Here is a 15011-nt window from a genome sequence, read left to right as displayed (position 1 = left end):
ATAATAGTAATTATATTTTTATAATAACAGATAATAAATATTTGCTCATCTAGGCTATAGCAATTACTGTGTGTGTGTGTGTGTGTGTGTTTGTGTGTGTGTATATATATATATATATATACCCACACGCTACATATAATCAGATGCCTTTCTTTATGTTTGTGTAAAAGGGTATCATGTCTCTTTTTGACATCATGCATATTACATTCTGAACTGTGTGAAACCTGAACTATGAATATCATTATATGTATACCTTTTCCATCTTTGTCTACACTTATATACATCAAAAGCAGCACAAACAGTATCCATATGGGCAGATATCACACAGTGCTTTGAAAATATATCACTTACAGAGCATTATTCAAAATATGGCCCTTGCCTGTACAGTGCCTTTCCTATTCGCTCTGAAATCTCAGTCAAGAGCTCAGCATGCTCAGGTTTCAGCAACAAAAATGAGCTCTTCTTGCATTCCCACCCCCATCTTTGTACAGCTCTCCCCCTCCCACCTCTGGCTGTCTCTCCCAGAGACTCTTGTTTATTCCTCCCCTCAGGCTGTAAGATTGGAGCCCGGGCCTGCCATGAAAGAGCGCACACAAAACAAGAGAAGATTAAAGGACACAGAGATATAAGGAGTGCATCTGACCAAACCATCTGTGCTACTCAAAACCATTTTTTTTTTACCCTACACTTACATGCAGAGGTGTAAGAACCGCAGTGCAGGCAACCACATATAGGAAGCAGCAACATAAATACAAACCATGAGGGTTTATTTATGGATTCAGACACAGAGGCTGCAAAGTATACAATGAGTACAGCGAGAACAAGCTAGACGTACAATACTCATACCCGCATAGAACCTTTTGACAAAACCAACATGAAATCTAGTGTAGCTCTTCCCCCAGTTTTGATGCAATCTACTGGAATGGATGAATAACAAATACTGCAGATTTATGCAGTTGTATTTAGGGAGGGAGAAGTTATATTTCTAATACAAATTTATGAGCTTCACTGAGCTGAACGGAAAATGCAAATGACATGCTTCCGGAAGGACACAATCTAGCTGATGCATATTCTTCGAAATCTGTGTTTAAGTGGGGGGGGGGGGGGGCTTACAGAAAAGAACATGGAATTCACTGCTGAGATCATTTAGAAAAGAAAAGAGTCCATGTATTCATACACTCCAACATAATATCAAAATTGAAAATGACTGTGAAATGGTCTGGAAAAATAATGGACATGCAGCAGGTTATGTGCAGGAAGGGTTTGTGTCTGAAAGCAAGGTTCTGTATATATATATATATCTGTTTTTTTTTTTAAAGTTCAAAAATCATGTTTTTTTATTGTTATGTTTTTATTGTGTTAGCTGTATTTTGTTGTTGTTATTTCTACTTAATCAAAATAACCCAACTGCAGTTGGATTGAGATTAACTAGAAAGCACAATGAAAAAAACATGATTTTTGAAAATTGTTAAAAATGGATAGATAGATTTTGATAGATTTGATAGATTTTTCACAAAAATCACATTATGAAATAAATGTTTTTCTCTAGTATACATTGGCCACAATTATTATTACTCCTAGAAATTCTTATAAATAAAATATTTCTTAAGAATATTCCCATTTATATACACATTTTTAGAACACCAGGGTGACTAAAAACATGAAATCATCCAGCTGACTTCCTGTTTCCTAGTTCAGATGTGCATCGAAATACTGTTGAGCTTCACAAAATAGAAAGCGACTTTAAGAAAGTAGCTATAGCATTGAAAATCTTCATTTCCACTATCAAGGCAATAATTAAGACATTCATATCAACTGGAGATGTTAGGAATCTACCTTAAAGAGGACATGTGTCTATATTGTCCTAATGCATGGTGAGGAGGAGGAGAGTTTGAGTAGCCAAAGGCTCCACAAGGATACACACAGCTATGCAGAAATTTAGATATTAGTTGAGTCTCGGGGTCAGAAAGCCACAAAAAAAAAAAAAAACTCCAGCATGTTGAGTTGCCAAACACTACTGTAAATTCACCAAAAAAAACATGCGTGCTGTAGTCAGATTAAACTAAAAAAATATATATATTTTTGGCACACACAAGATTGGTTTAAAGGAATACACAGAGATAACAAAAAAAAAATAAAAAATCCCATAGACTACAGTTAAATGTACTGCTTTATCTTTTGTGGGCCTGTTTTGTCTGCTGGAGGTCCTGGACATCTCGTTCAGACATGTGGCATCATGGATTCTATCAAATATCAACAGATAAAAAATTTAAACCTGACTGCCTCTGTTAGAAATCTTATAATGGGTCATGGTTTGATCTTTATTCAGGACAATGACATTAAAATCAACACACATACACATTCACACAAAAAGTGTCACTGAGCACTAAATGAAGCTTCTGCCAAAGCCAGTGCCCTGACCTGAACCCTATAGAAAATGAGTGGGGTGAACTGAAAAGGGAGAAGCACCAATATGGAGCTGTTGATCTGAAGGGTCTGGAGTGATTCTGTATTAAGGAATGGTCTCTGATCTCTTGTGAGATGTTCTCCAAACTCAACAGGAATTACAAGAAAAAAAAATCAAAGTTGCTATCTTGGCAAATGGAGGTTGCAAAAAGTATTGAATATAATGGACAATAATTGTGTCCAACGTGTATGGGAGAAAAACATTCAGTTGTTTTGCTTTAATGACAGGTTAGATTTTTGTGATTTTTTTTTAAATGAAAGCTCAAAAGTATTTTATTTTCACAGCTGAGTCAGATTGAGGTTATGTATATTTACATAATTCTGAGTGAGCTGCATATAAAACCAGACAACCACAAAGATTCTGTAAATATAGTTTAAGAGCTAAGAAGAACCGACTTTGGTTCTGATTAAGATGATCATGCAAAACTCATTATTTTGTACACACTGGACTGTGTACCTTGATAGAAAATAAAACAATCCTAGTGTCAAAGCAATCCAGTCCAAAGCCAGGGTCATATTCTGTTTATATATTTTGGCCCATTACTTTTGACATACACTATCAGATCTAGACAGACAGTCTCGATTTATATTACGCGCATGGCAATCATGACAGTGCACCAACGAACTCTCCACTATGCTTTTTTTTAATCATAAGTAAAGCCACGATTCAACAGCCTCCCCTGGTGGATGCAACGAATCGTACGTAACGAGAAAGATCTAGATGCGCTTTCAGCCTTTGGAAGTCCGATGCATTTTAGCGAATCGGTTCACTCGGACAATTCAATGCAATGCACTGATTCAAAACAGTGATTCACTGAGACACTAAACTCATCTATCAGCAGCGTTTCCAGAAGTAAACAAATGTGAAATACTGCCTTTCTGTTTGTCTAATTATACGTGTCAAAAATCTGTTGTTTATAATTTTAACACGAAACAGTTTTGGTTTAGTCCCACACTGAGTCCTTACAGTCGACTCTAACAGACGAACGAATCATTAAAAAAGAACCTGTTTCCTTCCAGGCTAAAGTGATCAGAAATAACCATTTTATGTTAAATGCGACACATTTGATACAATAGGTATCCAATGGCAGCGTTAAAATAGTCTAAAACATAGACTTCACATACATTTATCTTCTGGATGCTCATACTCGTCTTTCCTACTGAGGAAAGCAGATGTGATCTGATGTATCCAGCAGTCAAAAATCAAAGACTCATTGTTTTCAGGAAATCTGAACATTCATGGGTAACGTTAGTTATGTGTTTCAGCTAAAATTACACTTGGACGCTAAATGCTGTTTGAGATACGAGCATCCGCTGATGATTTATGGATTGTGAGCTCTCGATGCTGGGAACTGGGTGATGTATAGAGTATAACAAAGGAAACTCTGACTTCAGAGCGCAGGCGCGGTGGCCAAGTGGTAAGGCGTCGGTCTCGTAAACCGAAGATCGCGGGTTCGAACCCCGTCCGTGCCTTTTAAGTCCATTGGAGTCCAACAGACTCATAATATATGGACTTGGTGAACAAAAAAGTTGAACAGCCACGTTCCGTGTTGGTTTACCACAAGATCTTGGAAACTAAATAAACTCAGAAATGGACTTCTTAAGATTGCCTATTCAGGGTCATCAACTCCTGCTGGAACCCGGCGGAGTTCAGCCCTCTCCTGCACCCCCACACCTGCTGCTATGATTTCAGCCAGTTAGAACTTTGCAGGACAGTGGGTCACCAGAAACTACATCATTCATCATGAGAAATCTCACTCACAGGCAGCCAAACTTTGTATGGTTGATTTGTTTATTGTGGTATCTGCATAAAATAACGCAGTAGCCTAATGAAGTGTGCTATAATACCTCTATAATGGTGCAGGGCGTTGTTTTTGCATTTCCTCCTAAGATTTGCTCCCATCCATACAGATAAAGTTACAATGTACAAACAAACGCTCCGCGGCGCCACTCCCGGATTGTTCCCGGATTTTGTTTTGCATTATAGCGCCATTCAAATGCAGCTGTAAGCCAAATGTGGGAGGCTGAAACACACTCATTATTTTATTTTATATTTTAGTTTATTTATATTTTTAGAACTTTTAGAAGATAAATTCGAGAGATTTTATATTTTCAGCATTATACGTGGATTAGTACAACCTGATTTAAATTATGACAATTAATAAGCAAAGTTAGGTCATGACTAAATAAAAGTATATAAAAGAATAAAATAAAAATAAATAAAAAAAAGGCGCTGTTATTTGATGTAATCAACTCTTAAAATACATCTTGTAGGTCTGATGAGTATGTTGTTCAATTTTATTTTGTACTTTTATATGCCAATTTTGCTTTATTCAACAACCTGTAACACGTCAGACAAATTCAAATGCTGAATAAAATAAAGTAAATCTGAATATGTGACCCTGAACCACAAAACCAGTAATTAAAGAGAGAGGGAGATTTATATCTGAAAACTGAATAAATAAGCTTTCCACTAATGTATGGTTTGTTAAAATAGGATAACATTTGGTCGAGATATAACTGTTTGAAAATCTGGAATCTGAGGGTGTAAAAAAAAAATCCAAATATTGAGAAAATCGCCTTAAAAGTTGTACAAATGAAGTCCTTAGCAATGCATTTTACTAATAAAAAATTAAGCTTTGATATTGGCTATTTACGGTAGGAAATTTACAAAATATCTTCATGGAACACAATACTTAATATCCTAATGATTTTTTTGCATAAAAGAAAAATCGATCATTTTGATGTAAAGTATGTAAACATTGTAAACAATGTATTTTTGGCTATTGCTACAAATACACCCGTGCTACTTGAGACTGGTTTTGTGGTCCAAGGTCACATATTATAAAACAGCAAGTAGCACTGAAAAATCGCTAATATTAATATATTATATATTCACGGAATAATGTATCAGCATAGCATCTTGTCTGAGGAACCCGGAAGCTGATTGTCGGTTGTGTGACATCACAGTAATATCATCTTTAGCAAAAAGCAACGTCGCAATCTTAACAACAGAGGGCGACATAGAGCAACGAATCAGTGCTGCAATCCTACAGGTTTGATGGCAGATTAATAAATCACATATTTTCGTGCATTTACACGTCTGACATATTGTGACGTTCAGCGCAGAAAAACAGCGATATAGAACTACACAGGATATAGGCCACTGTACAACTGGGTCATTAATGTAATTTCAATTTTCCGTTCAACTAACATGACATTCCAGTCCAAAAAAATTAATAAAAAATCTAAATGGATAGATGCTACGACGAAGGCTATTCAGATGACAAAAAAAGTCAAAAGAAGTAAAGTCGGCTATAACGACTCGGGGGTTTCTAAGAACGTCTCTTCCTAGTTTCTATATTTGGAAATGACTTCTAGGAAAATAGAAACTGCCAGCTCCATATCCAGTTCCACGTGTTTAACTTCGCTCCCTTTTAAAGCAAAAGAAAAGCATAGGGGTGCAGGACGCTCACACGTGAGCGATTTTACATACTGCCACCCATTGATGATCATTAATAGACTGGAGACTGTCCGCAAGGAATTTAGCGCACAATTGGCGTGTGTTGCTGAAAATGGCATCTCCCCCTGCACGGCCCCTGCTTACCTAGTAGCGTGACCATGAAGCAATGCACGAGCAGAGAGATCTTAACATGCACAGAGTCAGTCTGCTGCTCTAGACGCTTGCTCATCTCACCAGCGGGAGCACGTATAGCGTGCACTTAAAGAAACAAGATCTGATTCAGAGCAGCCAGATGTTTCTTTCAATCCCACAGTGCTTCTTTATTCAAGCGAGGTAAGTTTCCAGCGATATTGCATCGATACGCGTTTGCGCGTCTTTTCAATGGCAGGTGTGATCAGAATTGGGGCAGCGGGCAGAATACTTATTAATCCACTGGTGATGTCATAATAGACATTCTGCTAACCGCTACAATGGGAATTTGGGGTTGCATTTAACGCAGACATATAGAGATCGCCAACGGGATGCGTCTTTTAAAGCAACAGTGTGACGTTTTAACATTTTAGCTGCATATTGCTCCTTTTCGCGGATGTTGCTTCCCGACAGAGGCAGACAGATTGTGTCTGAGAGAGTACCTGAACTCTCTAGGGAGTCGAACACACTGTCTGGGACTCAATTGACGCCCAGTTGTCTGCTAACAAAAAGCCCTTGATGGGTCGGATAGGGTTTTTAAAAAGCTCTTCCTCAAGCCATATGCTTGAAAACTTCATGTGATCGCTTTTGCAACCACTGTAGTTCGTGCATATGTGTAACATTTTTCACTTCAAGCCGTGGCTTGAAGAAGGTCACATGCTGTGATTTATAATCAAATGTCATAGAAACAAGCCTAAAAATATCAAGCTAATGAACATGCTTTGTTTATTTGGATAGCGCTTTTCACAATGTCGTTTCACAGAAAATGTATGTTTCAGTGTTACAGTCAGGAAGTATTCTGTCATCACTCAGAGATTAGTATGTCAAACCAATGCCTATTTGGTAGTAATTACAGCTATAAGATCATACACGTTGTGGTTATACACTCTAAAAAAACAACTCAGATCTGGGTAAAATATGGACAGACCCAGTGGTTGGGTTAAATGTTTAACCCAGTCTCCTGGGTAGTTTTGTTTAACTCAACTATTGTTTAAAAATGACTATGTCTGGCTTAAAATGAACCCATAATAGGTTGTAAATTAAAATCAGACACATAATTACTAGAGGCATCAGCAATAATCAAAAGGTGAACATTTATTAATATGGATTTTAAATAAAACTGCCCAGAAGGCCTGGTTAAACATTTAACCCAACCGCTGGGTCAAAAACATCCCAATCGTATTTCACCCAGTATTAGTCATATCATGGAGATGAAATTACAGAAGAAATGAATGCTTTAGTCCTAACTGTAGCACATTTATTTAGTCACAAGATTATTTTCTGTCAGTGTTTCAGTATATACGCATTGTGATTTCAGTGACGGGACTTTGGGGGCAAGATGAGTATTGATCTCAATCCAACTGGCCCGCAAAGTCCCGCTTCTGGGACTCACACTCACAGCGTGACAAGAGTAAATACACTAGTTAAACTTAAAGTAGTGATTTCTCAATCAACTGTGTCAGTCACATGTACTTAATTTAATAAGATTACATCATGTTGACATGTTTGTGCCTGATGATTATGAGGCAAATGGTTTTATTGCATAATATGCATAAACTTGTTCAATCATACATAGGGAGTTTTCGCAGCGATTGCATAAAAGAACAAATTTGGCTCTTCAAAGAGTCTTTCAGTAAACAATTATTCAAATGTTACAATTTTAATAATGTAAAGAGCCCTTTTCTAGTGCAATGGAAAGGTTCCATGAAGGTTAAACACTCTTTATGAAATAATGTAGTCACGAAATCAACAAAAGCATATGATCTGAAATTGCACTGCACTCTTAAAAATATAGGTTCTTTAACCTTGAACATCTATGGAACCTTTCAAATGCAAAAAGGTTCTATAGATTTTTAAAATGTTCTTCAAAGGTTCTTTTAAGAACTGTTCACTGAAAGGTTTTTTGGGGAACCAAAAATGGTTCTTCTATGGCATCACTTCAAAAACACCCTTCTGGAACCTTTATTTTTAAGAGCGTAAAGTCTAAATGCAATGCCGCAGGGAGAATGAGGGGCTTTTGGGGGCACTTGTGTTTCAGTTTCACCATCATAATGCCCCTAAAAATCCTTATTGCTCTTGCACTGATCACCATTTATATTTTAGATTTTACATGCATAAATTATGAATGCGTCTGCTCTTATTGCAGATGAATTTTGCTTTTGGCATAGAAAGGAGTTGTGTATTCCAATTCCAGTCTGCCTAAACTTACGTACGGTGTGTTACACTAAATGGACATTGCTAATACCACCACCAGTTCGATTCATTTGGGAATATCTTGCATTATGTTTGGTGCACAATTATGTTGTGCTGCACCGACGGCAGTTCACTAAACGCCTTAAGCATCTGCTGCATCTACTCAAGCGTTCTGTCATCCAGCTGATGGTGGCAACAATCCGGTTTCATTCTCAGTCTCCATTTTATGTCAGGCACAGTTTGATCTTCTTGCTGAAACATATAGAACGGGCTCGTCCCCCGAGGGCTGCTCAAACAGACAGAACAGACAAGCACCAAAGGAATTTCAGCTATATGGAAATCATTTGTCTGTCGTTACAAAGAATGCTGATCGTGAATGGTTGTATAGGAGTTTGACACTCAACAGGGGCCATTCACATCAGTCATTAAATTTAATTATGAGACGCTGCCCTGACAAGAATGAATGAAGATTGGAGTATTATATGCTGTTGTGTGCTTTATGTAAATAATACCGTCAGTTTTACGATGTAGGACAACAGCGAAATCAAAGGAATGATCATTAAAAACAAGAAAAAAACTATAGAGACTTTCATCAGTGTGATCTTTAGTGCACTTTAAAACATATCATGCCATGTTATTATAAGAACAAGGGGTCTATTGCTAGTTGAGGGAACAGGATGTGATTCCAAGAATGTGAAGAGCCTAATGCCACATGTTAGTAGGGGATAGTTTTGTTACGACTTGCCAAAGTGCAATACTTAGATTATTGAGTAGTAAACGTTCACGTACTCGGTGTCTATTTTTAGTCATCTTTAATAGAATTGAACGGCCTATGGTACATAATCTCTATAGTAACATATCATTTTGCAAGCATTTTGGCTTGTACGTCTTTAAAATCTCTGGGCGCTGGGCACAGGTCCTGCTGGAATTAGCTGTGGTGCTTTCTCTGTTCTGTGGCTCTGTTACGGCTCAACTCATGGTAATAGGAGAAAGGGAGAGTTTCAGATGGGAAAGTAATTATTGACACCCCAAACAGCTCACAGTTCATCCTTCCTCACTGAACTCACTTCACATGACAGAGTTGTTGTGCCTGTACAGTAATAGATTTCAGCGGCACTCATAATGTTTATTGATATAAATTGGAAAGCAAACATTGTGCGCAACAAGTGCTTTAAATAAAAGATCTTAAAAACGGCAAACATATTTTGACTCCATAAAGTGTAGTGTTGTATTTCTTGCAAAGTCACTTGCTTATTGTTCCTTCTGACGTCGTTAAGGGCTCTGAATCAGTTTTAAAGAATGCACTGGAGAGCCATTTTTGCTTAGTTGGCAGTTCACATTAACAGTTTTACATGAAATGGTTTGGGTTGTTACAAACCCCATGTAGAATCTTGCCCTGACAAAAAGAGTCCTCACACTCCTTAAAGGAATGAAAATTTGGTGAAAATGTGCTCACTCTTATTTAAGATGTAGATGAGTTTTAGAAACTTAGCATTACATCACATGCTCACGAATGGATCCTCTGCAGTGAATGGGTGCCGTCAGAATAAGAGTCCAAACTGTGGATAAAAACTTCACAATAATCCACAAGTGAACGAATCGTTCAAGAACGACCCATCACAGTGGTTCAACCTTAATGTTATGATGCTACGAGAATAGGGATTGACATGGAAGAGAAGAAATTGTTGCATAAAGTTGCTATTTTTAATTTTCTTTGCGCACAAAAAGTAATTTTCTTCTAGCTTCATAAAATAATGGTTAAACCACTGATGTTACATGGACTATATTAACGATGTCCTTACTACCTTTCTGGGCCTTGAACAAGGTAGTTGCATTGCTGTCTTTGCAGGGTCAGAAAGCTGTCAGATTCCATAAAAAATATCTATATTTGTTTTCCAAAGATGAACGAAGGTTTTACAGGTTTGGAACAACATAAAAGTGAGTACTTAATGACAGACTTTCGGGTGAACTATCCCTTTTAAACAATTGCTTTTAGCTAAAACATGAGTCCTCTATTCATAATATTGCTTTCTTCAGTGAAAAAGTCATTTTGTCTGAATTGAGAGAAATATACATCGTTCAAGCACAGTTTTCCAGCTGAAACAGTTCAAAACAAATATGTAAGTGGATTTTGATGTGAGATGACAACAGAGGATGGACTTTTTCTTTGGAGGATTATTGTTTTTTATTATTGGTTTACAAATTCACATATTGTTTAAGTTTAAAGTTAAAAACATATTAATGATGGATTTGTTTTTCTTACAAATACACAGCTTTTCACAGGACATTAATTGAAGAACTGGAGTCATGTATTACTTTATTGTGATGTTTTTATTAGCTGTTTGGACTCTCATTCTGACGGCACCCATTCACTCCAGTGGAACAATTGGTGAGCAAGTGATGTAATGCTAAATTTCCCCAAATCCGTTCCAATGTTTGGGCTTGTTTTATTTATTGTACACAAATAGAAGTAAAGTAAAGTCAGTCATTCTGTATAGAGTTGTCATCACTGTCAGCGTACATGATTTGATAACAATAAAATTCATTATATCTAATTATAAACTAAGCCGTTATATTAGCTTAATTTCAAAAGATCAAAAACTGATTAAAAGATCTTATCGTTTGCTCAGACAAGCGAACCTCTAGAGAAGTGATGGGTTGGAGCATAATGCAAGTGAGAACACACAGCTTGTGCCTCCTGAGTGTTATGATTTTTTATTATGCTCATCTTGCATGTCTCAATACTAGACAGACAGATCAAACAAAAAAGTTACTTTGGAAACAGGCAGCAAAAAGTGTTTCTCTCTTCTGTAATCTACATCTATCACTGTGTTCTTGGAGTAAAGCCGCAGGCTTATAAAAAAAAAAAAAAAAAAAAAAGATTTATATTTTGTAAACAGCACCTAATTTCAGTGCTCTCAGGGTGTTTAAAGGGATAGTTCACCCCAAAAATGTAAATTCTGTCATTAATTACTCACCCTCATGTCGTTCCAGACCCGCAAGACTTCAGAACACAAATTAAGATATTTTTGATGAAATCCGAGAGCTTTCTGACCCTGAATTGTTCAATAAAGTTGTTATTTTTGTTTTCTTTGTGCACAAAAAGTACTTTTCATATAATTACAGTTGAACCCCTGATGTCACATGGACTCTTTTAACAATGTCCTTACATGTCTGGGCCTTGGATGTTATCAAAAATATCTTATTTTGTGTTCTGAAGATGAACAAAGGTCTTACAGGTTTAGAAGTAATTAATGACAGAATTTTCATTTTTGAGTGAACTATCCCTTTAATTGAACGGATTAGTAATCGATCATTTTTACATGTGATAGACTGTATAGAAGGAATATATTTTTAAAATTGACATAAGAATGATGTCATTTTTCATTAGTTTGTCAATCTAAATCAGTACAGTTATGTATGCTTGTTTGTTTGTTAACAAAATATCAGGCATTGTGAGGTTTAGACAAATTGAACAGAATCCATTGGGAAATAAACTTGTCTAGAAACAGTGAGCTGAGAATGCAATTATTACCGTTTAAAAACTAATGTAAACAACCAAATCATCAATATGGCTCACAATAGGCCTATAAAATGTGTTTTTCGACAGTTCATACAGTGCATTGCATAGATCTTCAATCAGCAGCCATAATTAGAGAAGTAATTCATGCATGCTGTTTTCTTCATAAAAAGATCTTTCATAAACAAGAAGAAACGCTTAATTTGCAGCGTAGGAAATATCACAGTATTAAATATGACTGTTACAGTGCTTTTAAATGCCGAAAGGTATATCTTAAACGTCAAGACTTAACCATGCAATAATTCTTCTGCTGGTGCGTCAGAGGTTTGTAGAAACACCATCCCGTGCAATGATTCTCACAGGTGTCAGCAGGGTAAGATATATAGGAAATTCACACGTGACTCTTTTGCCCTTGCGCAATGCAAGAGGAATATGTTTACCGTTTCTTGCCCTGCAGTTATATTTAGAAATCAACAGAAAGTTTGAACAGAAAACAGGGTGCGTGTCATTAGAGAGCATCAAACGCCACCTTGCTGCTTCTGACATGAGAGTATATCTATATCTGAGACAGATCTATCCACTGCTAACTGCTTTACACTCTTAAAAAATAAAGGTGCTTCAAAAGGTTCTTCACAGCGATGCCATAGAAGAACCATTTTTGGCTCCACAAAGAACTATTCAGTCAAAGGTTCTTTAAAGAACCATCTCTTTCTTACCTTTTTATAATCTGAAGAACCCAAAAAGAACCAAAAGGCTCTTCAGATGTTAAAGGTTCTTTATGGAACCATTTAAACAAACAAGGTTCTTCTAAGGCATCGTGAAGCACCTTTATTTTTAAGAGTGTATCTTTTAGATATCTTCTTTGTGTTGTTTTAAAATGTGTTATTTCTATTGTTTATATCCTGTGTTATATCACACAGAATATATATATATAGAATTCTTTCCTTTGTATTCACAGATACTGTGAATGCAGAATCATGTGTTGTTTACTGATGCCATTGTGGAATTGATCTATTCGCAGTGCTCATGATTCATTTATTCTGTAAGCGAATGTGTCCACTGTCTGGTAATGGGGGTTTACCAAGATAAATCATGTAGTATTCAGCTAGTCATATGATTCTAATCATGCCCCTATGAGGCAGTCTGCTCAGTGTACAATAAAATTGCTTCTTTTTTGGCCACTGAAATGACTGCAGTCTTCATGAGTGGACAACATTTTAAACATATTTTCAAAAGCAGACAAGTGGACAGACAGATATTGATCATGTGTGAGAAACTGTGGTGCATTAGCTACAACAAAGTCAAAACTGTACAGTAGACTAAGAGAAAAGTCCACAATTTAAACAAGATACACAATTTACACAGACAGGCTAATATTCCTTTCTTGAGATGTTAATCAAACAAGTTTGCTTTAATCTAAAATTTGTACACTTGATTTTTTCCCCCCCCTTTTTTCACACGTTTTCACTGACAGACCTCCGAGAGATAATAGTTTTTTTCCACACATTAAACTAGATAAATTACCTTCAAATTGTCAGACTGACTTTTCCAGTAAATTACAATTATTATATCTCCTGTTCACATAATCAACATCTTTCCATTTTACCCTTAAAATGCCATTAAGCATTAAAATACAGGTAAACTCTTGTCTTCCACTGCATGGCTGATGAGAAGTGCTTTATCTGTCCAATTTGACAGCACTTTTTGATTTCCTAGTGATAGCCATAAGGGGCTGATCACAAGCTTTTGCCTTTAAAAAAGCGCAATACTATCCAACTGCAGAGCTCAAGCACTGAAGATTGTGGGATCTTTTTAAAAAGTGTGAAACGGACGATGGCACCACAGTAAAAGATGCCAGTCTACCACATTTACAGACGGCAACAGTCTGTTTATTATAACCGCGGGCTGCGCTTGTGTCATCTGCTGCTTTAAAGCGAGTCTACCCAGAAGTGAACCTTCTGTCATCATTTACTCACCCTCATGTCGTTCCAAACCTGTATAGGTTTCTGCTGAACACAAAAGATTTTTGAAGAATGTTTGGTAACCAAACTGTAGCCACTGACTTCCATAGACATGAGGGTGAGTAAATGATGACAAAATTTATTTTTAAATGCTTGAACTCTTTAAATTCTAATTTTTTATTATTCATCATCTGGGGGAAAATGTTTTATAGGAGTTTCACACTCCAGTGTGTTGTTAAAGAGAGAGTTCACCCAAAAATGAAAATTCTGTCATTATTTACTCACCCTCATGTCTTTCCAAACCTGTAAGACCTTCGTTTATCTTCACAACACAAGATATTTTGTGTGAAAGCTTTCTGACCCTGCATAGACCGCAAAGCAACTACCACGTTCAAGACCCAGAAAGGTAGTAAGGACATCATTAAAATAGTCCATGTGACATCAGTGGTTGAACTGTGACTTTATGCGGTCACAAGAATACTTTTTTTGCACAAAAAAAAAAAAACAAAATAACTTTTTCTAACAATTTCTACTCTTCCGAAAGCTCTCGGGTTTCATAAAAAATATCTTAATTTCACCACCCAGATGATTCATAGATATGTATAGGCAGATGCCCTATTTCCTAGTTTCTATATTCCATATTTGAATGGTCAAAGCAGGTCTGTGAACACTCGAGACCAAATTGTCCATGTGTCTGCAACCCTATTTGAATAACTAATCTGCAGTAGATTTCAGCAGATGATTTTGCACACACACAATACAACAAGACGAAGCCATTAGCTAACAACATTTAAAAGGTACTATAGTTTTAAAAACTTTTAATATTGAGTTAGTACATATTAAAAACACAAACCAACACATTCTTACCTGTTAAAGTTTTTTCCAATTTCTTCAGGAATTTAAATTTAGCCGGTTTTTACAACTAGAGCTAAGCAATGTTGTTGCATCTTGAAACTCAATGGGCCTCATTCAACTCGACCAGAACGATTTTTAAAAAAATCATTTGTTCTGACCTCTGACATAAACTTTCGAATTCATGAAAATGTTTGTATTTTCAAAATGTTAGTTGGTACGAAAGAAATGTATACCTGCTTCGTACCACGTGTAAAACGTTCTGTCTTCTTTTTGGCTGATGACACTGAATTTTAATGCACTGCCATAATAATTACAAGTTTATTTGTTCTTGCCCTTTTTTTTTTGATAACTGTAAAACGCAGTG

General features: G+C 36.5%; 1 non-coding gene across 1 annotated transcript; it reads left to right on the top strand.

The window, feature by feature from the left end:
- Positions 1-3867: 3867 nt before the first annotated feature.
- Positions 3868-3939, top strand: trnat-cgu (transfer RNA threonine (anticodon CGU)). Its single transcript has one exon. It is a non-coding gene; the product is annotated as a tRNA-Thr (tRNA).
- Positions 3940-15011: the final 11072 nt, after the last annotated feature.

The sequence above is a fragment of the Labeo rohita genome, chromosome 3 (assembly GCF_022985175.1).
Source record: "Labeo rohita strain BAU-BD-2019 chromosome 3, IGBB_LRoh.1.0, whole genome shotgun sequence".
NCBI lineage: Eukaryota > Metazoa > Chordata > Actinopteri > Cypriniformes > Cyprinidae > Labeo > Labeo rohita.
Note: the sequence above shows the minus strand (reverse complement) of the source record. Positions and strands in the feature narration are given on the sequence as shown.